Here is a 19,893-nt window from a genome sequence, read left to right as displayed (position 1 = left end):
AGATTGAGATTGACATAATTGACAACATTGTTCAATTGCAAATAATTACATTCAATTTTTTTATGTTTTATACATAAAACAACTTCGCTGTTGTAGGTCAATCATTTTTAATACAATATATTTGTTATTCATGTTTGTCCTGTTATAATCCAGCTGCTGCTGCCCTGCAGACAGATGCTGCAACAACCACCAGTGATCAACACAGTCAGCAGGTCAGTAACTCAGTGTCAAGATGAGATGTTATTTTTGCAGCTACCATCTGATAATGTTTTGCTTTATATTCCTACAGATAGAAGAAGACTCTTTGATTTATGCTGTGCCAAACTTCATCAGTAAAAGCGGCCGGAGTGTCAGGAGAGCTGCAGGTACAGACGAGGCAGAAAGCATCTACTCTGTGGTCAGGTACACCACGGGAGATATTTAGCAGCTTATGTTATCTTTTTTCTCTTGAGACACAAAATGTCAGTTACTGTAAAACTTTCAACCTTATCTTTTTTATTATCTCTATCTTTCTTAGAGTTTACTCATCACAGACAGTATAAACAGCTGTTATGGGACCAGAGATTGAATTTTTGCAAGGGTCAGAATTAAATGTGTTGTTTGTGTTGCCTCTTTCTTTGTATATACTATATATTATATAATTATATATTAATTTGCAGCTCTTATGTGGAACATTTATATTAAAGCTCTCCTTGTCAGAAAAGGCAAAGTGATAACATGAAACATTTCTGGACAAATAACTTGTAAACAGAATTAAAGAAATGTTATGTAAAACTGACCTACAGTCTCAAATTACTGAGTAATTAATCATATACACAAATGTTGCATAACTTTAACTTTATAATGTTTACCAGATATATAGTATAATATTAATATGTAATAATATTTGAGTAAGAGAAGCTTTTATGGAGACATTGAGTTTAATGAAGACTGAAGACCTTTTTGAGTTTCAGACGCACTGTGACAAAACATTTCTTGTCAGATTCTGTGTTCTGATCCAGCATCAGTATTTAATATAAAACTCATAATCAACTTTCTTACAAATAGCACATTTAAAATAAGATTAATTCAATAAATACTTTGACACATATATTACATACATTTTGACAAAGTTGTTTGTTAAACACTAAAACTGTTGTACGTGTTGTTTTCATCCCTCTGTCATTACAGCATAAAATCATGCATCACATGTTATCAGGCTTTCATTCTGTGGTCCTGGATGAGTTTTTTTAATTTTTGCTATTTTTCACTAGATAAGGCAATTTACCTGTATTTTGGCTCATAGGCCAAACACAAGTAATCTCCCTTCTGTCCTCACAATAAAACTTAACCCTCATGCAACTGATCAAAGACCAAAAAATGTTCCATGTCAAAAACTGCCATAAAAAAAAGTGTCCTTAGTGGTGTGACATGAGTCATTCACACCTGGACTCACCTAGCCTGAGCAACCCACGTGAAGGTCGGTTGGGTCAACGACCCACAAGTGGCGCTAACGACTCTGAGACTCAGAGCTCACACGTGTCCTGAACGACTCTGTGAGGACACTCCCACACAGAGTTTAAAAAGCCTGCAGCTCCCCTCCAGTTAGAGCAGAAGAAGCCTCTTGGATGAGAGGTGACACGTCTTCAAGAAACCGAAACAAGTCCAGCCGAGCCCAGACCTTCTGGTCGCTGGTCACCTGCTCTACCCACTGAGCGACAGCCGCCCCCCGATACATATCACACATCCCTAAATTTGAGTTCACTTTGATGATAACACTTGAGTCCACTTCTAAAAGAAACCGAATGACGTTGTGTGTTGAGGAAAGCAAAATGGTCCAACACAGGACTGTTTGACAGATGCAGTGTTGTACCATGCACTTAAGTGTGTCAGCCAGCATGTGGGTATTACCCACAATTCTCAGGAAAGGGAAATGGCTTGAAACAGAGGTGTGTTGTTTGTTTGTGCCCTACTTCATATATACAGCCATTTCCTTAATGAAAGTGAGTTGAGAGACCATCACGTTTCCCATCATGTTGTTAAACGAGCCGCCGTGTCCATCGCTGTCACAGATTCTGCTTCAACTCATAAAGCAACAGTGATGAATGAAACCTTGATGCACAGTGAAGGACAACTTGTTCTCAGTCAGTGCAATAAGGTTTTGTTTTCAGCAGTGTTGTAATGTCAGTCTGTCTGTCCACCACTTTGGTCCAGCCTGAAATATCCAAAGAACAATTAGATGACCTGTCATGAGATCAGGTTGACATTTTGCTGCAGGACGACAAGACCGAGTACAAATACTTACTGGAGTATTTATCTTTTATTCTTTTTACTTTTCCTCCCTACATTCAAACATCTGAACTGTCTCCTCCTCACATTTTCCAAACAGGCGCGTTACGTTAGTTTTAATGCTTTAGAGAGGAATTATCGATTATTCTTATTTTGCGTCATTGCACGCCGAATAAAAATACTCTTCTGCTCAACAACTCGAAGAAGTAAAGATGCTCCAGTTTAACATTTTCACCGCTCTATTCAAACTGACCACAAAACCTCAAAAGTCACGAAGCTGCATGAGAACAGCGACAGGAAATGGACTGTTGAAACCAGTCCTCTGTGATAACCAAGGTGTTCTCACTATATTCAGTCATTGCCCTGTTATATCGTCACCTTTACTCTGAAAACCCAACAAAGATCCTCACAAGATGATCTTTATATGGATTGTGTCACTTCTTCTCCGTCAAGGATGTAAGTGCTGTCCAAACTATTTCTACATTATATTCGTATTTCTTTATTTTATTTGATTTTGACAAACGATGTCCTGGTATATATACATTACACCTATTATATATTCTCTTGTAATCCAGACGCATTGATCCCAGTGACCACAGTTCAACTTGGCGAGCCGGTGACCTTCTCGTGTTTCATCCACGATTCGGAGTACAGCAATACCCGAGTCAAGTGGTTCAAGCAGAGTGTTGGTGACACTCTGAAGTTGATAATTACGCTGATGAAAATGAGTGAAAATCCCACATTTGAACAAGGATTTCTTCCCTCGCGATTCGCTACGAGCCACAACTCAACCACGAGCACTCTGACCATTTTGAAGACGATCCAAGAAGACGAGGCGGCGTATCACTGCGGGGTCTTAACCTGGAGTAAGGATCAGTGGAGTGGCACGTATTTGTCTGTTAAAGGTAATACGTGTCTCTGTGTCGCCATTGTGAAGAAAATATCTATGTTTACACTCACTTAAATTAATTACATTCACATTTTTCACTCTTGCATTTCGTAGGAAACACTCGGTGGATGACGGACTACACTGTCGTTCAGTCGTCGGCATCATCTGATCCAGCTCAGCCAGGAGACTCAGTGACTCTCACATGTTCAGTCTTCTCCGACTCTGTGAAGAAGTCCTGTGAGGATGAACACAGCGTGCTCTGGTTCGGAGTCAGATCAGATAAATCTCACCCGAACATCATCTACGCTGAAGGAAACAGACGTGATGGATGTGACAAGAAACCTGATGCACGTTCTCCTGCAATGAGCTGCGTTTATCGCTTCTCTAAGAACGTCAGCTCCTCTGACGCCGGGACTTATTACTGCGCTGTGGCCTCGTGTGGGGAGATACTGTTTGGATATGGAACAAAACTGGACATTGAAGGTAACTGAATCTTTATTGTTCAACTAGTTTTCACCTGTTTTTGGACTTTTAAACATACTACAAGGAATTTTAACAAGTTATGAAACAGTCTCGGTTGCTTAAGTAGGTCATAAATAGGCATCAGTATTACATTTAGATTATCAGTAAGAGGAGCAGCTATTACTGAATAATTATTATAGTATGTTGCTGTATTCTTAATGCTGTCACAGGGTCCCGATTCTAAGTTATTAGGATAAGTTGTAAAATAAAACATTTTCATGGCAGGTTGTTGAGGATGAGCTGAGGAGTCCTGCAGTCTGAGGAAAGAAGCTTGCTCTGTAGTTTGCTGACACCTCATGGCATTAAGACAAAGTTTACTTTGTTTCACCATCGTCATCTTTGCAGAATAAACAAACGTTGAAAGTTCCTTGTAGTAGCTTTAAGGTTTAAAATAGAGCTGCATGTTATGGTAAAAATATATTATTGTCATTATTTTTGATTTTGGTTTTACAATTGTGATATAATTCACGATTATTGGAAATGATCGTTGTAGCATCACATTTTTCATTTTGACAGAAAAAAAAACTTTGTGTATTCTGTCCCATATTAACATGAACCAGGTCACCTCTGCAGCACCACAGTACTCCATTAAAATGCTGTTCTGGCACACGCTTCCACCTTTATCAGACAAATTGCAGCTCCTGTAATGTGGACATTGCTCTTGGCTATGTTGTAATTTCAATAATATTTTTGATTAATTGTGCAGCCTTAGTTGAAAGGTAAAAAAAAATCAGATCCCCATCGACAGCATAATTTGGAATAGGAAGAAAAGAAAACACATTTCTTTGAGTTTGAACAATGTTCAGCCAGAAAGCACAAGTCTAAAAGGACACAACCACCAGCAGAGAAGAAGTCAAATAAAATCCAGACTGTGTGTAAATAGTAAATCCTGTGTTTTAATGACCTTTTCATTTTTTTTACTAAATGTCACTGTGTGTTTGTTCTCATGTTTCAGGAAGCAGCTCAGGGTCTCTTCATGTTTCACATATGTGCAGTTTAATCCTGTTCCTGTTGTGTCCCATCGTGGCTACAAGTGTGATTGTTGTCGCCGTCCTCATTTACACCATCAAGGGAAACAAGTGTGATTATTGTGATAAAGGTAAGAGAAGCTACCCCACCGTATCACCAATTATTGAGCCAATGCTACGTGTTTTGAATGTGCATGTGTGAAAATATGTGAACATTTTTTGTTTAAAACATTTTGAAATTAACTGAAATGAAATGATCAACAACCCATATCCAGTGAAGTTAGCATGCTAACCACTAGCACCTGCCTGTCCTGTCTCGTAATACCACTCTGAGATCCCAGCATGGACCGCTAGCTGCACGGCTAACTACACTGAGAGCTAACTGAGTTGACTAGCTAATGGCAGCTACAGTTAGCAGTAATTAGCGGTAACTCTGGTGATATGCTGCCCTCTATTGGTTTGGAGTGACCATTGACAAGTGGCTAATTATTACATATTGTACCATTATATAATTGAGATATTAAACTTAACATCCTTATTTATTTTTGTTGATTGATATTTACTTTCACACTTCAGCTGCTGTTTCCCTGCAGGAACATGTTATTCAAAGGAATTTAAAGGTAAGATCAACTTACGTACAAACATTCAAGATGCATCTTGATTGATATCATCATCTCACGTAATTTGCGATACATTTCCACAGAGACGTGACGCGAGGATTTATTCTGCTGCTGTCTTTACGATGATGAAAACTGGCAGCGGTGGAACGAGGGATGCAGATGCAGCGGACAGAGAGAGGATCTACGCTGCTGTCAAGGCTTTTGGGTTGGATTAGTAAACTAACTCTAGTGTCTGAGATCAGTTAACACCATATGTGATAGTTGATGTTACAGTCACAGTTATGTAAATCACCTCCTTACTTTATCCCCTGTTTTGAAACAGCCTTCTGTTGTATTCAGAGGCTGTGTTCATTCACAGTCTGGTGTTCGCTGAGAGGCAGCTGAGCTCGGTGACGCCCCCAGGATCCAAGGTTGCGTCGCAGGCAGACCCAGTCAGCTAATAGGGCCACTTAGCTCCATGGCTAACTGAGCTACCTGCTACATACAGCTAGTCGCTTAAGTCCAAGACGGCTACAGCGAAGAGTAGAGTGAGTGGCAGTAAGCAGCAATGCTTCTGGCAATTTCTTACAAATATACATGTATATACATGTATGTATATATATATGTGTGTGTATGTATATGTATATATATATTCGTTTTGCTCTATCCCCTTAGAAAACAAAACAAAAAACTTTTAGCATGCTGTTTCTAAAATCAGGGTCCTACCAAATGTCTAAGTAATCCATTCTGACAACTAAATGTGACGTAGGTAGAGTTTAATATGTAATGTGGCCATATGTTTTAAATTAAGTGTTACTGTTTCATTGTTAAGAGTAAAAGGCAGAGTTATGGTGCTGATACATATACAACAGGAAATACTTTACCAGTCATAATGAAAAAACAAAAAAAGTCGTTTATAATCCTGGTGCATCGTCATGTGGCTAACTTTCTTCAGAAACAGAGACCACAGGGCAGGAAGTGTGTGTGTTGTTATAATGTAGGTGTTAAACGATTCAGACTTTTAGGAAACAACGTCAGTGTGTAAAATGTTCTCTTCCTGTGCTAAATAGCTGATGTTGGTGTGACAGCCTATCAAGAGATGTTGTGCAGTGTGTGGCCACCATAAACCACAAGGGAGGCACCACGTATAACTCTGATCATTCAATGTGTTTTTCAATTTATACTGGAATATAAAATAAATCTTGGACTGTTGTGGTATCCAGAGGAAAAAGTCACTCATTTGCTTAATGCTAATTGAGTGTGGGTGGTGTAGGGAACAGAAGAGCCAGCTGGTGGCACTAAAATAACTTTAAGAATCAACTAATGTGATGCATTTTTGTTCTGTTGTTGTTGTAATGTGTTTTTCTTTGGAAAAAAAATCTGCCTCGCTGTGATTTTGGTGAAAATAAAAAGTAGTTTTGCCTCATTTTTGTTTTCATTTGCAAGATTTATCAATGAAATGAGAAAAAAGTGAAATAATAGCAATAATTATTGATACACCAATGATGCAGCTCATACACAAACACCAGATACCAGACAGCATGAGATTCCTTAATGCAGTCACCCTACACCAAAAATCAGGTGTGAAGTCTAATTAATTAAAAAAAAATCTTTTGATTCTAGTTGTACTTTATCCATCTAATAAGAAAATGTAAGCAGCTACTTTTGCTAACCAACAAATAAACTGACTTTTCACACAAAGCACTTTTGTCTGAAAGAACAGCGGCCTGGGTCAACGTTCCTCTTCCTGTTTTACTGATTCACTCAGCTCCCTCCAGTACTCTGTTTTCTGCACAATCAGTGCTTACAATGGTCATTTATCCACTTGAATTGTACAGTGTTTGTTGGGGTTGTGAGCCTCACCCTCGACCAGCGCCTGTCTGTTCGGTCTCAAAAAGCTGCCTCGGCTGTGTATGAAGTGGACACATCCTGAATGACTTACAGTGACCTCGTATCCCCTTCTGTGAAAATAATGGGCCCACAGTCACACGACATAAAATGTCAAGCACATCACAACAGAGTGGATAGATGCACACACACAAGCCACAGCGCATCACACATAGCTTCCCTGTTTCAAGTTCAAGTTGTGTGCAAATGTAAGCGTTGCACACGTCTTCACAATAAATGAAAATAAAGTGCCATGAACAGTTCAAATGAGTGGCATGAAAGTCACTTTATTAACAGCAAAGTAAGCATAAAGCTGTGGTCGAGTTTGGATGCAACATGTTTTACAACAGACACGGCAAACGCATAAATCATTGATTCATTTATGAATTGATCGGCTGGATGAGGCATCAAAAGTTTACAGGATGGAGGCGACAAAAGATGCCCGATGAGGAGACTTGGGAGTCCGGTTCTCCTGGAGGCCCTGCTCAGCCTACAGAGCGGGTCGGGTCTGTGTGTGGTACTCCGCTCTCACAGCAGAGTACACACACTCCTGTGGCGACTCTCTCTTCTTCGTCACTCGTTTCACTTTTCGTGATGAGAAATCCAGTGCTGCATAGTTTACTGCCTCTGCATCACCATCCTGCAAATAATAACTGTCTATTAATGATGCACATTTCACAGATTAGCACTGCTGTGGGTGATTTTATTTAATCTGTATTATCTAACGGTTGGTTGTAAGACTTCAGGTATGTAATCAGACAGAGAAGCCCAAAGACTCAACAGTCAGAATAATGAGGATGTTTACCCGGTCAGGTGATCGATCCACTGCCGACTTGTCATGTCCAGGATGAGGGGAAGCTCTCCCTGCTCCTGCTGGTAAAAGCAAAACTGTCAGAAAATAGAATTTAGTACAGTTAATTTTAATAATTTTAATTATGAAATGTACCTCTGTGAGTTTTTTTTCCCTTTCATGGGATATTTGAGAAAACCTACCTCTGCAATGCTCACAAACTTTCCTTCGACATACGCAGAAGATGAGGACAGTGATCACAGTGACACAGCAGGCCAACAGACCTCCGAGCACGAGGACAGCTGGGTCCGGCTCTGGTCCTGGAATTAGAAAAAATGTCAAGAGAGGCACTTAACACTTTATTCATGTATGTTTGTTTCAGTTACCAACTTAAGCAATATTAAGAGTAACCCAAAAAGCATTATGTTGTCAAAAGTAGCCGCATTCCTTTGGTAGTGGAGAGGAAATACTTCTTTAACTGACACATGACATATATATGTACGTCAGAAAGGACAGAAATGCACACAGAAAAATATATTTTTCAATAAATACAAATACATGAAATATTGATGTTTTTTATACATTTTTGTCTGGGCTACGTCTTTACGGCAAAGGAGTCCTGGAATTACCTCTAACTAATCTAACTAGTCTAACTAGTCTAACCCCGCAATACTGATCAATAATGGATGACAGTGCCAGTGAACCAAGAGCGGGAACACCTGAATGGATCGTAGCATTCAGCCATCTAATTAATCGCACTATTCTATGATATATTACAATGTATGCCATGAGAACGGCCCACTGGCTTCACATTTTCTTTTTTTAAATCAAAGAACATAATATCTTAATCTGATTAAATCTAATCTAATCGAACCAGCTTCGATGGTTTGAGCCCCTCGTCGATGAAAAGTCCAATGAATTTAGTCCACAACACATTTCTGGAGCTTCACAGCAAAACAGCTTTCTCCTAAACAACTGAAGTCAACAGGGATTTATTTTAAAATGTATTAAAACAATGAAAAAAGAAAGAGAAGATGAGATGATTCCTCACTGCTCGTCTGGTGCAATCCCAGTGAAATTGATTTGAAAGTAACTTATTTACACATTTATATTTTGAGCAGAAATCTTCCCTGTAGCTGCTGAAACCGTGAGCGTCCACCCGTCAGAAACAAGTGCACAAGCTCGACTGTGCGTGGAGGGTGTTAATAAAGTTTATTCAAACCAACTTAGGATCTAATCCGTATGGAGCCATTTCATGTTTTTTCTCGGTTGTTTTTACATTTTAAAACCTGCTTCAGTTGTTTAGGAGGATTTTCCAGAAATGTTTCATGAAATACTAAACTTCAATTTTCACTTTTGGTTGAAATTTCATTTAAAACACATTAAAAATTCAGCATTAAAGACTTGATAACGTACGTGTTGTTGTGTTTACTTCTGTTCCTCCACCAAACAGGATCTCTCCACATGTGACCACAGCACAGTAGTAGGTCCCATTATCAGCGGTGCTCTGTATAGTTTTGGACAGACTGTAGACGCAGCTCCTTTTCTTTTGGTCATAGCTGCCGTTGCTTTGAGTGTAAATGATGTTTGGATGAGATCCTCCTGATCCAGCTCTGAACCAGAACACACTGCGTTCACCTGGACACTGGACTCTGTTTTCTTTGTTCCTGGAGCGAAGTGAACACTGGAGAGTCACAGGGTCGCCCGGCCGGACCGATGCTGTCGCCGGACTCTGCTTCACTTTGACAGATTTCTGCTGATTACGATCTGTGTGGTTCAGTTAAGAAAAAAGCTAAAGCAATTCACAATCTAAATTATTTTATGGCATAAAAACACAGTGATGACTGAAAGCGCTGTACACAAGAACAATATTTACCATTCACAGCCAGGAAGGTGCCATTAACAAAACTCAGTGAAAACCATGATCCAGTTTGACATAAGTATGTTGCTTCGTCGTCTTTGCTCACATTTCTAATGCTAAGAAAACAACTATCCTCTCCCTCTTTGACACTAAAACGTGGGTCTTTGAATTTAAGTGTTAGTTGGTTATGAGTCCCTGCAGCAATTGTTTGGACCATATATCCAAGAGGCAGCTTATACCAGCTAAATAATTTATTTTCCTTAGAATCTGGACATTTCAAAGTAACATTCCCACCAACATCAGCCACAGTCAAAGAGATCTGAGGAGGAACCTCTGCTGTTCGAACGAGGTCTGAAGAAAAGAGACAGAGACACAAGTCATCAAAACGTCAAAAGTATCTGACATCAGAAGGATTCCTACAACGTCACTTTCACAGACTTCAATAAAATAATCATTTTGTTTAAAGATTGCACTTACACACTGCACTAAGAAGAATCAAAGCAGCCAGCCTTCCGATCATTGTGGTGCAGCTCACTTCTCTTGTCATGTCTCTTCACCCAAATGGGAGATGTAGTCACACGATCATCAAAGTCTACAGAGTGGAAATCATCTTGATTGGCTGAAACACAGAAATCACACCTCCGCCTAAATGTAGCAAACCCGTGATCCATTTTAAACAATGCTCGCATGCACATATAATGTTTATTGTTGTTTTCTTTTACTGATATAGTTTCGTTTATGTGAGAAGTAAATTGTGGTTAAAGTTCAGGCAGCGCCTTTGCTGTCTTTGTGGTCTGTGTGTTTATTTGTGTCTTTCTCCAGAGCAGCATGTGTAACGTGTATGTACGTAGCGCAAAGAAAAGGGCGAACAGCTTGTAGCTGTAGTGACCACAGATGATCCAACCTTGTGCACAAGTTTGTTTAAAACCTGATGAGCAGTTAAGCCTCTCCTGAAAGAGTCTGGGTTGGGTCAGATTACACGTCTCCGTATCGCACTATCGCCAGAATAAATGATAGCTACGTATATTTCTGCAAAACCACAGATACGTTTAAGCTGGACGTTTCTTTATTTGAGTTTAGGCACAAAAACATGTGGTGAGGGCGAGAAAAAAATCATGGTTTGGCTTCAAATAGTTAAATAATAGCCATGTTTGTGGAAGTCGCTACAAACACGGCTTAAAAATGTCCTTAAGTCTCCCTAAAAAACACCCAGTTCCTGCCACGAACACAGCTGGAGAGCCGATGTTATGTTGAAAGGCCGTGGTCCCTCGTCAGAAACATCCAGCAGGTTAGTTTCGACACTAGTCGTGTAATAAACATGTAATGTGAACGTGATACGACACATTTCATGTGTGAATATGGAACGTAGCCTGTGATGTGCTTTGGACAGTAGCTAGGCTGCTAGCGGTAGCCATGGTGTCAAAGAGTAAAGCTACAGTGAAACGCCATTTGATTGAGCATCAAGGTTTATTATACATCAACGTGTTGTTGTGTGATCTGGCTGATGGGAATAAAAGGTTATTTTGTGTATTTTCACCGAAATCATTGAAACACAGATTTTAAAGAATTCAACAGGCACTTTATCAGAAAATAAAGGATCCGTCTCCAATAATTGGTTTGGTTGCTTTTGATTTCATGATTGAGTCGAGCTTTTAACCCATGCTAAGATTACAAAACCAGAATTGACCTTCATTAAGCAGCTTTTACTTGTGCTTGTACCCAAATTAGCCAGTCCATCTTATCAGACATTACAGCACGCATTTCCCTGAAAGCATCTCCTCTGTTCGTCTCTTTAACACAGCATCTTATGCACCAATAGACACGTGCCAGGTCATTTCAGTGCAGTGATGTCAGTGCAGACTGGATTGCAGGAAATTAAACAACACCTGGGGCTTATGAGGCACAGGAAGGACAGAGAGAGAACAGGCGTCTGTATTTTTGCGTCCACCACAATTTCCCCCAACTGCAGGTGAACAGTATCAAAGAAACAGGAAGCTTCTTCTGTTTTAAATGCACTTCATCTTTCTTTCTTTCTGGATTGTTTGAACAACACTCTTTCAGAAGAGACTGGGCTGACTACTTTGTCTTCTTTGTCTCAAAAGGAAATATTTGCATTGGTTTCCTGAAAACAACATGCAAAGCCACAAGCTCAGTTACCTGCCTTCGGCCAACCACTGGAGCTTTTTACTCAGAAGAGACCCGACTACAGGGCTCAACAGGAAATGCAGTGAGGTGAGGGTGCAAAGAAGGAGGAGCAGCAACAGGCTAGTTATAGTTGAACCAGTGGAGCTGGTTGTTTTAGGTGTACCTGACTGCTCTACAAGCTCTCAAACCAGCAACAGGTACCTTTATAATACCTTTATCTGTGTCGACCTTCTGTGTGTAGATGTTTTTAGAAAACAATGCACAACTAATCTCTTGTAAAGTTGATGGAATTATCTTTATTTATGCAAAACACATTGAGAGGTTTTTCTACATACAACAACTAGCTGAACTTCCTCTCTTGACAATCAGTGGATTTCGCCCAAACAGAAGTCTTGTCATTGCTGCCGTCGTCTCTTTTTTCCCCCGCTCATCTTCATTTCCATCGTCGAGACATCCGGCAGTTCACCGCCACTGTGCCACCATCCTAAAAACAGTGGATTAGATTTAGGTTAGAAGCAAACAGGACGTGAAGGCTCACTGGAACGAAGAACGTTCATGACTCTTCAGGCAAACCAGCTCAGACACATAACAAGTCTCATAAAACAGCTGCATGTGATTCAAGACTTTAGCGGTTTATGATAACAATTCTCAGATTTATGTGTTTTAAATGATTTGAGTTTTAAAACCACAGTCAAATTTGGCATGCTGTATACATACTGAAACACAGCCAAGACATCACTATCCTCGGGCCATTTTAACAAAAGTAGTTTCGAGCAGTGCCTGTACACAAACGGTGAAATGATTGTCGCTCACAGATTGCTGTTCAATCTGCAGCTCCTACAGGAGTAAGAGTTGTAAATCGTCCTGGAATAAAAACTACAAATACAATTCATGTACTGAATCTTTACAGTGTTACTAAACTCACCTTCAGTCTCTTGAGAAAATAAGGATGCCGATCACGATCACGCAGAGACCCAACAGTACCCCGAGGATGATGACAACAAGCGGTTCTTGTCCTGATAGAACTGCAAATACAATTATTAAAAACACATATATGAAAATACATTTATTCTAACAATTCGGTTCAGTTCCTTCGACCAGCTGGACCGACTCTGACTTCTGCTGCTTTTTAGGATCTACAAAACAGCATGAATAAACTGATTGTTTAGACATTGATGTAGACAAAGCCAACAAAACACTGAAATGAAGTTGCTTTACCATTCACAACCAGAACTGTGCCATTTGTAAATCTCATTGTGTCGGCTGCTCCTGACTTTTTTTTTCTTTCTCTTTTCTCTTTTCATCATTGTATGTAGAAAAGCATCAGCATTACACTTAATAAAGAGGGCAAATAAGAATTTAAACATACTTGTCTCCACTTTGGTTCCTCCACCAAACAGGATCTCTCCACATGTGACAACAGCACAGTAGTAGGTCCCATTGTCAGCGGTGCTCTGTATAGTTTTGGACAGACTGTAGACGCAGCTCCTTTCCTTTTGGTTACAGCTGCCGTTTCTGTGAGGGTAAATGATGCTTGGAGGAGATCCTCCTGATCCAGCTCTGAACCAGTACACACTGGGTTCACCTGGACACTGGACGCTGTTGTCTTTGTTCTTGGAGAGAAGTGAACACTGGAGAGTAATCAAGGCGCCTGGCTCGACTGACGCTGTCACCGGACTTTGTTGCACGTAGATAGATTTCTGATTGTTTTTAGGATCTGTGTGATTCACAGAAAGGCAGGAATTAACGAATGGACTGTTTAGATATTGAACAAACACAGTAAAATGAACATACTTACCATTCACAGCGAGAACTGTGCCCTGTGTAAATCTCATTGTGTAGGCTGCTCCTGACTGACAGAGGTATGTTGCTTCATCTTCTTTGGTCACATTTGTGATTTTAAGAAAATACAGAGCATCCACTTGTGTGAGTGTGAATCTAGAGTTGTTAAATTGTCCTTGAAGTGACATTTTGTAAAGACTTCCTGCTAAAACAGTTTGGACCATATATCCAAACTTCATCTTATACCAGTAAAACAGCCCAGTTTCATGCCCAGCGACTGGACATGTGAGAGTCAGATTATCACCAAGTTCAGCCACAGTCAGAGGGATCTGAGGAGGAACGTCTACGGTTTGAGCTACAGGAAAAAGAAAGACAATATCAGAGTTAAACAAGGCAAAACTAATGAAAGTACAAATTACTTATCTAAAATGTCATATTGCCTTATATGTTTTAACTATCCTCTAACACAAACTATCATGTTATAGTAGACAGGCAGTGCACTTACACAGAGTACAGAGCAGAATCAAAGCAGCCAGTCGTCCGATCATTGTGGTGCAGCCTCCTTCTCTTGCACAACTGATGTCTTCTCACACACTAACTCAAGACGTAGTCACAAGACAAACACGCTTACCAGTACCCATCCCACCCTTCCCTGTCTACGCCCACAGATGTTTATGTTTATTTTCACAGAAACATAATTCCAGTCTTAGACGTAACGGAAGACATAAAAACGACTAATCTCACTCTTTACAAAGCAGAAGTCATTCTGACTCGCTGAAAAACTTTCACATTCACTTCAGTTCACCAACCCGATAGTCACATCTGTTCTTCTGAATGAAATCAGATGAACCAAATCTCACCACAGATTATTTCTGCACAAGTTAAAGGTATAGTTGGTAATCCTGTTCAGAAACACTATTTGTTATACTGGGTGAAATGGTCTTCCCACCCTGAGAGTAGTCCATACATAATGTGTTCGGAAAAAGGAACGAAATAAATCAGACCTCTGTGGCAGCTGCAGGCCTGTAAAGACTCTGACCAATCCCTGCCTCTCGGTCCGAGTTGAAAGAACCAATCAGATGCCTTCATGTCTCGTCCTGCCTGCACCCCCCTGCCTGTACCCATCATACCCTTCCCTGTGTACGCCCACAGACGTTCATGTTTATTTTCACAGAAACATAATTCCAGTCTGAGTAAGTAACGGAAAACATAAAAACAACTAATCTCTCGTGAAGTCGGTCAAATGAACACTCTTTATTAATGCAATACATGTTGAGATGGTTCTTGACAGAAGTCTCATCATTGCTGCCGTGGTCTCTTTTTTTCTCCCTCGTCTCTATTGTAGACACATTTGGTAGTTCACTGCCACTGTGCCACCATCCTGAGAATAATGGTTTACATTTAGTTTAGAAGCAAACAGGACTTAAAGGCTCACTGGAACGAAGAACGTTCATAAACTCTTCAGACAAACCAGCTCAGCCACATAAACGAGATGCAATTTGCAACCCCTACAGGGCGAGTGTGGTGTGTTTTGATTCATGAAACAAGTCAAAAGGAGCACAAATCTGCAGGGTTTTCTGCAAAAAACCTAAAACTACAAATGCAATTCATGTACTGTATCATTTCAGTGTTACTAAACTCACCTTCAGTCTCTTGTGAAAATAAGGATGCCGATCACGATCACGCAGAGACCCAACAGTACCCCGAGGATGATGACAACAAGCGGGTCTTGTCCTGAAATGAAAAGAAAATGTTAAACTCTCTGCTCCTCCTTCACTTTCACCCCATCCATGACTTTTACTTGGGCTACGTTCTGCAGAATCAGTTGTTTAGCTTATCAAATTTTAATAAAGTGATTTTTATGAGGAAATATTTTAATTATGATATTTTAATTGGAAGCATTTCAAAGAGTCAGTGTCAGAAATTCATGAAATACTCCTTAATTGATAGAACAGCAAATATAATCATTTAAAAAACAAGACATAAAAATACATTTATTTTAATACACCTGTAAAGACATACTTGTTTCAACTGTAGTTTCTTTGACCACCTGGACCGTCTCCGATTTCTGCTGCTTTTTCGGATCTGGAATAAACCGATAGATTGTTTAGACACTGATACAGACAAAGCAAACAAAACACTGAAAGTAAGATACTTTACCATTTACAGCCACAACGGTGCCATTTTTAAATGTCATTAAGTAGGCTGCTCCTGACTGACAGAAGTATGCTCCTTCATCTTCTTTGTTCACATTTTTTATGCCAAGATGATACAGAACATCCACTTTTGTGATGCTGAATCTCGAGTTGTTAAATTGTCCCTCAAGTGATATTTGTTTATGAATAGCTCCCCCTGCAACAGTTTGGACCATATATCCAAACTTCATCTTATACCAGAAAAACAACCCGACTTTATCCCCGGTCGCTGGACATTTCAGAGTCAAATCATCACCGAGCTCTGCCACAGTTCGAGGCATCTGATGAGGAACGTCTGCAGTTTGAATCAGAGCTGAAGAAAAAAGAAGAGAGTGACATAAAACTTGTGAAGGATGTGTAACAGGAGACACTTTTTGCATGACTTCTTGCACAACATTTAAAACCAGCTATATTTAGTAGAAAGGTGCCGCACTTACACAGAGAACTGAGAACAAACGAAGCAGCCAGTCTCCCGATCATTGTGGTGCAGCTGCCCTCTGTTGCACAAGCGATGCTCCCCACCCAAATGACAGACGTAGTCACACGACGATGAAGGTTTACAAAGTAGAAGTCATTCTGATTGGCTGAAACACTTTCACATAACCTAAGATTTACATAAACCCATGATCACCTGACCTTAAATAAAATACAGATGTGCTGTAACTTTCATTCCAACAGTGAAATAAAAGTTATTTATTTTTAGTTGGGAGCTTTTTCAGGTCAGGTCTCTAACAGGCCTTTTGTGAGCTTGTTGTCTCAGTAATGTTGTCAAAGTGTTTCAGACCAAACTCCACCGCGTATCAAATACAGCTGCAGGGAGAAAAAGGAGATTTGAGGTTTGTTAAATCTGCACTCAGTACCTCGAGGTCGGGCCGATGGTTGACAGCCATGGACTTCTAATCCCTCAGCATCGTAACTTCGTGATTCAAAAGGTCGACATCAGACTCAGTCAGCGGCCCAGCCGACATCCGCCAGCAGTTTCCAGCCTCGCAGCCATCCTCCAGAGGGCTTCAGCCTTCGTTGCTGCTCTCCTGCTAAGCCTCCAGAGCTCCTCAGCCTTCGCTGCCGGCCTCCAGAGGGCTTCAGTGTCAGCCGCCGGCCTCCTGGACTCCTGGACTCTATGACTCTCAGTTCAAACGCCAGCATTAAATGTGACCTTGGAATCAATGGTCTACCTGGGATAAGGTTGATGGGATTACTTATCACTCTGATTTACCCAAAGTCTTTGCCACGCTTAGTGTATGTAAAGTGTATTACATATCAACAGCTCACTTCCTTTTCCTGTGCTGTGTTTGTCAGCTTAGACCCTCTGATCACAACCAGCATCATCGATTTGAGGTGCTACTTTCAGGCGTCTTGGTGGCTGCGTGCTTCAGATGGATACCTTATAGCTGCAGTGCCCCTTGTTCCAGCCATGGATGTTCACACCCCCTCTGTCACCCCTCATTTCCTGTCTACCTCAACTGTTAACGCTTAAGTGCTGTGACAGCTTCAAACTGTATATCTGTTACTGGGTGACTTCAGAGTTTGGTATTTTATTTCACAGATTCGTTCATGGTATAAAATCACACTGTAAACTGTGTTGGAATAGGGGTCTGCAGTGCTTTTCAGTTTCTGTCTACTGTGTTTGTCGCCTACAACATCCCACAGTTGCAGATAAGAAACGGGGAGATTTTTTATGTTTATTTTTTTAGTGCTTTCAATTTATTTACTGTATAAGAAAACAATTTATCTGGGGACATCTGTTTTTTCTGTCTAGTCTCATAACACATTGTAAAGGGAAATGTGCTTTGAAAAACAACAAGCAAAACCACATGCAACAGACAAAAGCCGTGGCGGGCCGCTTCTCTGCCTTTGACCAACCACAGAAGTTGTTTACTCAGAAGAGACCCAACTATCGGCTTCAACAGGATATGTAGTGAGGTTAGAGGTGCGGGGGAGGGGGGAGCGATGCAAGAGGCAGCTAATTTTTTCAAAGTTTTCTTTGGCGACCCTCTGTGAGGTGCAATAGTAAGAGTAAAAGCTGTGTTCTGTATTTATATGGCTTTAATCCTTAATTAGATTTGCAAAAACACACAATTTACATAATCAATACTAGACATCGGTCCTACAATAAAGTAAATAAATTGGGTTTAAAAAGTCTCCTTCTGTATGTTATTCACATATCTGAACAACCCGCACATCCCACTTGTTAGGTCTGTGGCTGAGGCAGTGTTGTATTTGGTGTCAAAGGGCAGAAGTGACTGTTTTTAAGTATTTTATATTGTTGTGTGCTGTGTTTTTATTTGCACGAGTTTGTTTGTTTTATTGCATGCTTTTATCGTTGCAAATTGGTTTGTGTCTGCACTTCCTGTCACTGCTTGATGCCTGCACTGGTGACCACCAATTGGTTTTCTGAGAATGGCGCAAGGGACCAATGGCGTGGTTCGACGGGTGGGACCAACCACCTGGGCTAAAGGTTAAAGATGAGGAGACTGGCACAGACCGTGAGAGGAGAAAAGGAGGCAGAGGTGGGCAGAGAGGACAGAGGAAGTGTGGAGAGACGGAGACGTGCAGAGCAGGGACGGTGGTGTACCAGGCGGCAGCGAGAGGGAGACTGACAGGCCGCCACCTTTCCTCTGCTGCACCCACACTGGACTGCAGGTTTTAAGGGACGCTGGGATTTTAATATATTTGGGACTCTTTTAACTGAATGCATTCAAACAATTGTAAAATAAACTTTCTTTTACCATTAAGTTTGGCTCTTTGGTCTCCTCAGCATTGCTCTCCACCGGATAAAAAAATACATCAGCTGGATCTGGATCTGCAAACCCCTCACATTACCAGATAATCTGTACTGAACAGCAGGTTCTGAACAGGCACTGCTTTAGTGTCTCAAAATCTGAAATGAGGAATTTTTTATCAGATCACAGTTTTTGTTACAGTAATGCACACAGGTATTTTTAAACTTCTAACAGTGTATTGGTTTGCTTCATGCACTGTGCATACCACTGCAAAGGAAACCAGAAGAGGTGACTTTTGAGTAAACCAAGTTAACCACACGCTGATAGTGTGTGTAGACTGTTTCCATCCACCCTGCAGGCGCATTGTGTGTCTCTGAGAACATACTGACCAAAGATCAGTCGCCTCTTCATGTGTTCTTTGAACTGCATGATTCACTGTCAGTGCACCGAGCACAATGTCACAACATTCAAACCACAGGCCTCCATGGATCGGACTTGTCCGTGCACGTAAAAGCAGACGAGCGGGGGTTTCTGGGTCAACTTCACCTACTTCCAATGTGCATGAAGAAGAGGAAAAAGTCTACAGAGGTCAGAAGCTCCACCAACACTTGGAGTACAGTAGAATTAGTAGAAGTAGATAGCTCAGTTTCACAGTGTAGGTTTACACATTGATATGCTAAAACCTGCACAGAGATGTGACCACTGAATGTGTTGCACATCCTCTGTCTCTCAGCAAGTACCCTGAAATAACTCAGTGACCATGAAGTACTGTATTACTGACCAGGTCCTGCATATCGTTATGCAACTCTTAATATAACAAAAGAAAGAAAAAGACCCCGCTTCTTAAAACTAAAATGGTGACAATGACAGGAAGTTAAAATCACACCTTACTTGTGGCAGCCTGGCCACAACCACGCTCAACTTTCAACATTTGTTTGTCAGCGGTGACTTCAACTGCATGTGAACAAACATTCACAAGAAAGCACAGGGCAGCATACAAATGTATTTATCACACGGTGTTTATCTTTTAGATTTTTCAGTCGTTACTTTCCTTGTGTTCATATCCTGCACATTGTTTAGTGTTTTACATAAAGAAACTTCTCTGCAAGTGTTCGATTGTTTCATGGATTTTGGGATGTTGCTATACTGGATTGCAAGTTTCAAGTGTTTTCTTTTAGCTGCTGCACATTCAAAGCCTCATTTTGTTTTTAAAAGTTGTCGCCATGGTTTCTCAGTGATCGACACAGCAGGTCTGAAGTTAAAG

General features: G+C 40.6%; 3 long non-coding RNA genes across 3 annotated transcripts; all 3 read right to left on the bottom strand.

The window, feature by feature from the left end:
- Window positions 1–7,400: 7,400 nt before the first annotated feature.
- LOC311257170 lies at window positions 7,401–8,234 on the bottom strand. Its single transcript, XR_014622593.1, has 3 exons — window positions 8,127–8,234; window positions 7,939–8,006; window positions 7,401–7,773 (listed from the first exon to the last, which is right to left on the bottom strand). It is a non-coding gene; the product is annotated as an uncharacterized lncRNA (long non-coding RNA).
- A 4,071-nt stretch (window positions 8,235–12,305) lies between these two features.
- LOC311257080 lies at window positions 12,306–13,952 on the bottom strand. Its single transcript, XR_014622576.1, has 4 exons — window positions 13,728–13,952; window positions 13,299–13,646; window positions 12,855–12,954; window positions 12,306–12,413 (listed from the first exon to the last, which is right to left on the bottom strand). It is a non-coding gene; the product is annotated as an uncharacterized lncRNA (long non-coding RNA).
- A 995-nt stretch (window positions 13,953–14,947) lies between these two features.
- LOC311256909 lies at window positions 14,948–16,542 on the bottom strand. The gene is made up of 5 exons (XR_014622535.1): window positions 16,344–16,542; window positions 15,872–16,219; window positions 15,734–15,796; window positions 15,355–15,445; window positions 14,948–15,092 (listed from the first exon to the last, which is right to left on the bottom strand). It is a non-coding gene; the product is annotated as an uncharacterized lncRNA (long non-coding RNA).
- Between the last annotated feature and the right edge of the window lie 3,351 nt (window positions 16,543–19,893).

This window comes from Pagrus pagrus, assembly GCF_965226575.1.
Source record: "Pagrus pagrus genome assembly, chromosome: 5".
In the NCBI taxonomy this organism is placed as follows: Eukaryota; Metazoa; Chordata; class Actinopteri; order Spariformes; family Sparidae; genus Pagrus; species Pagrus pagrus.
Note: the sequence above shows the minus strand (reverse complement) of the source record. Positions and strands in the feature narration are given on the sequence as shown.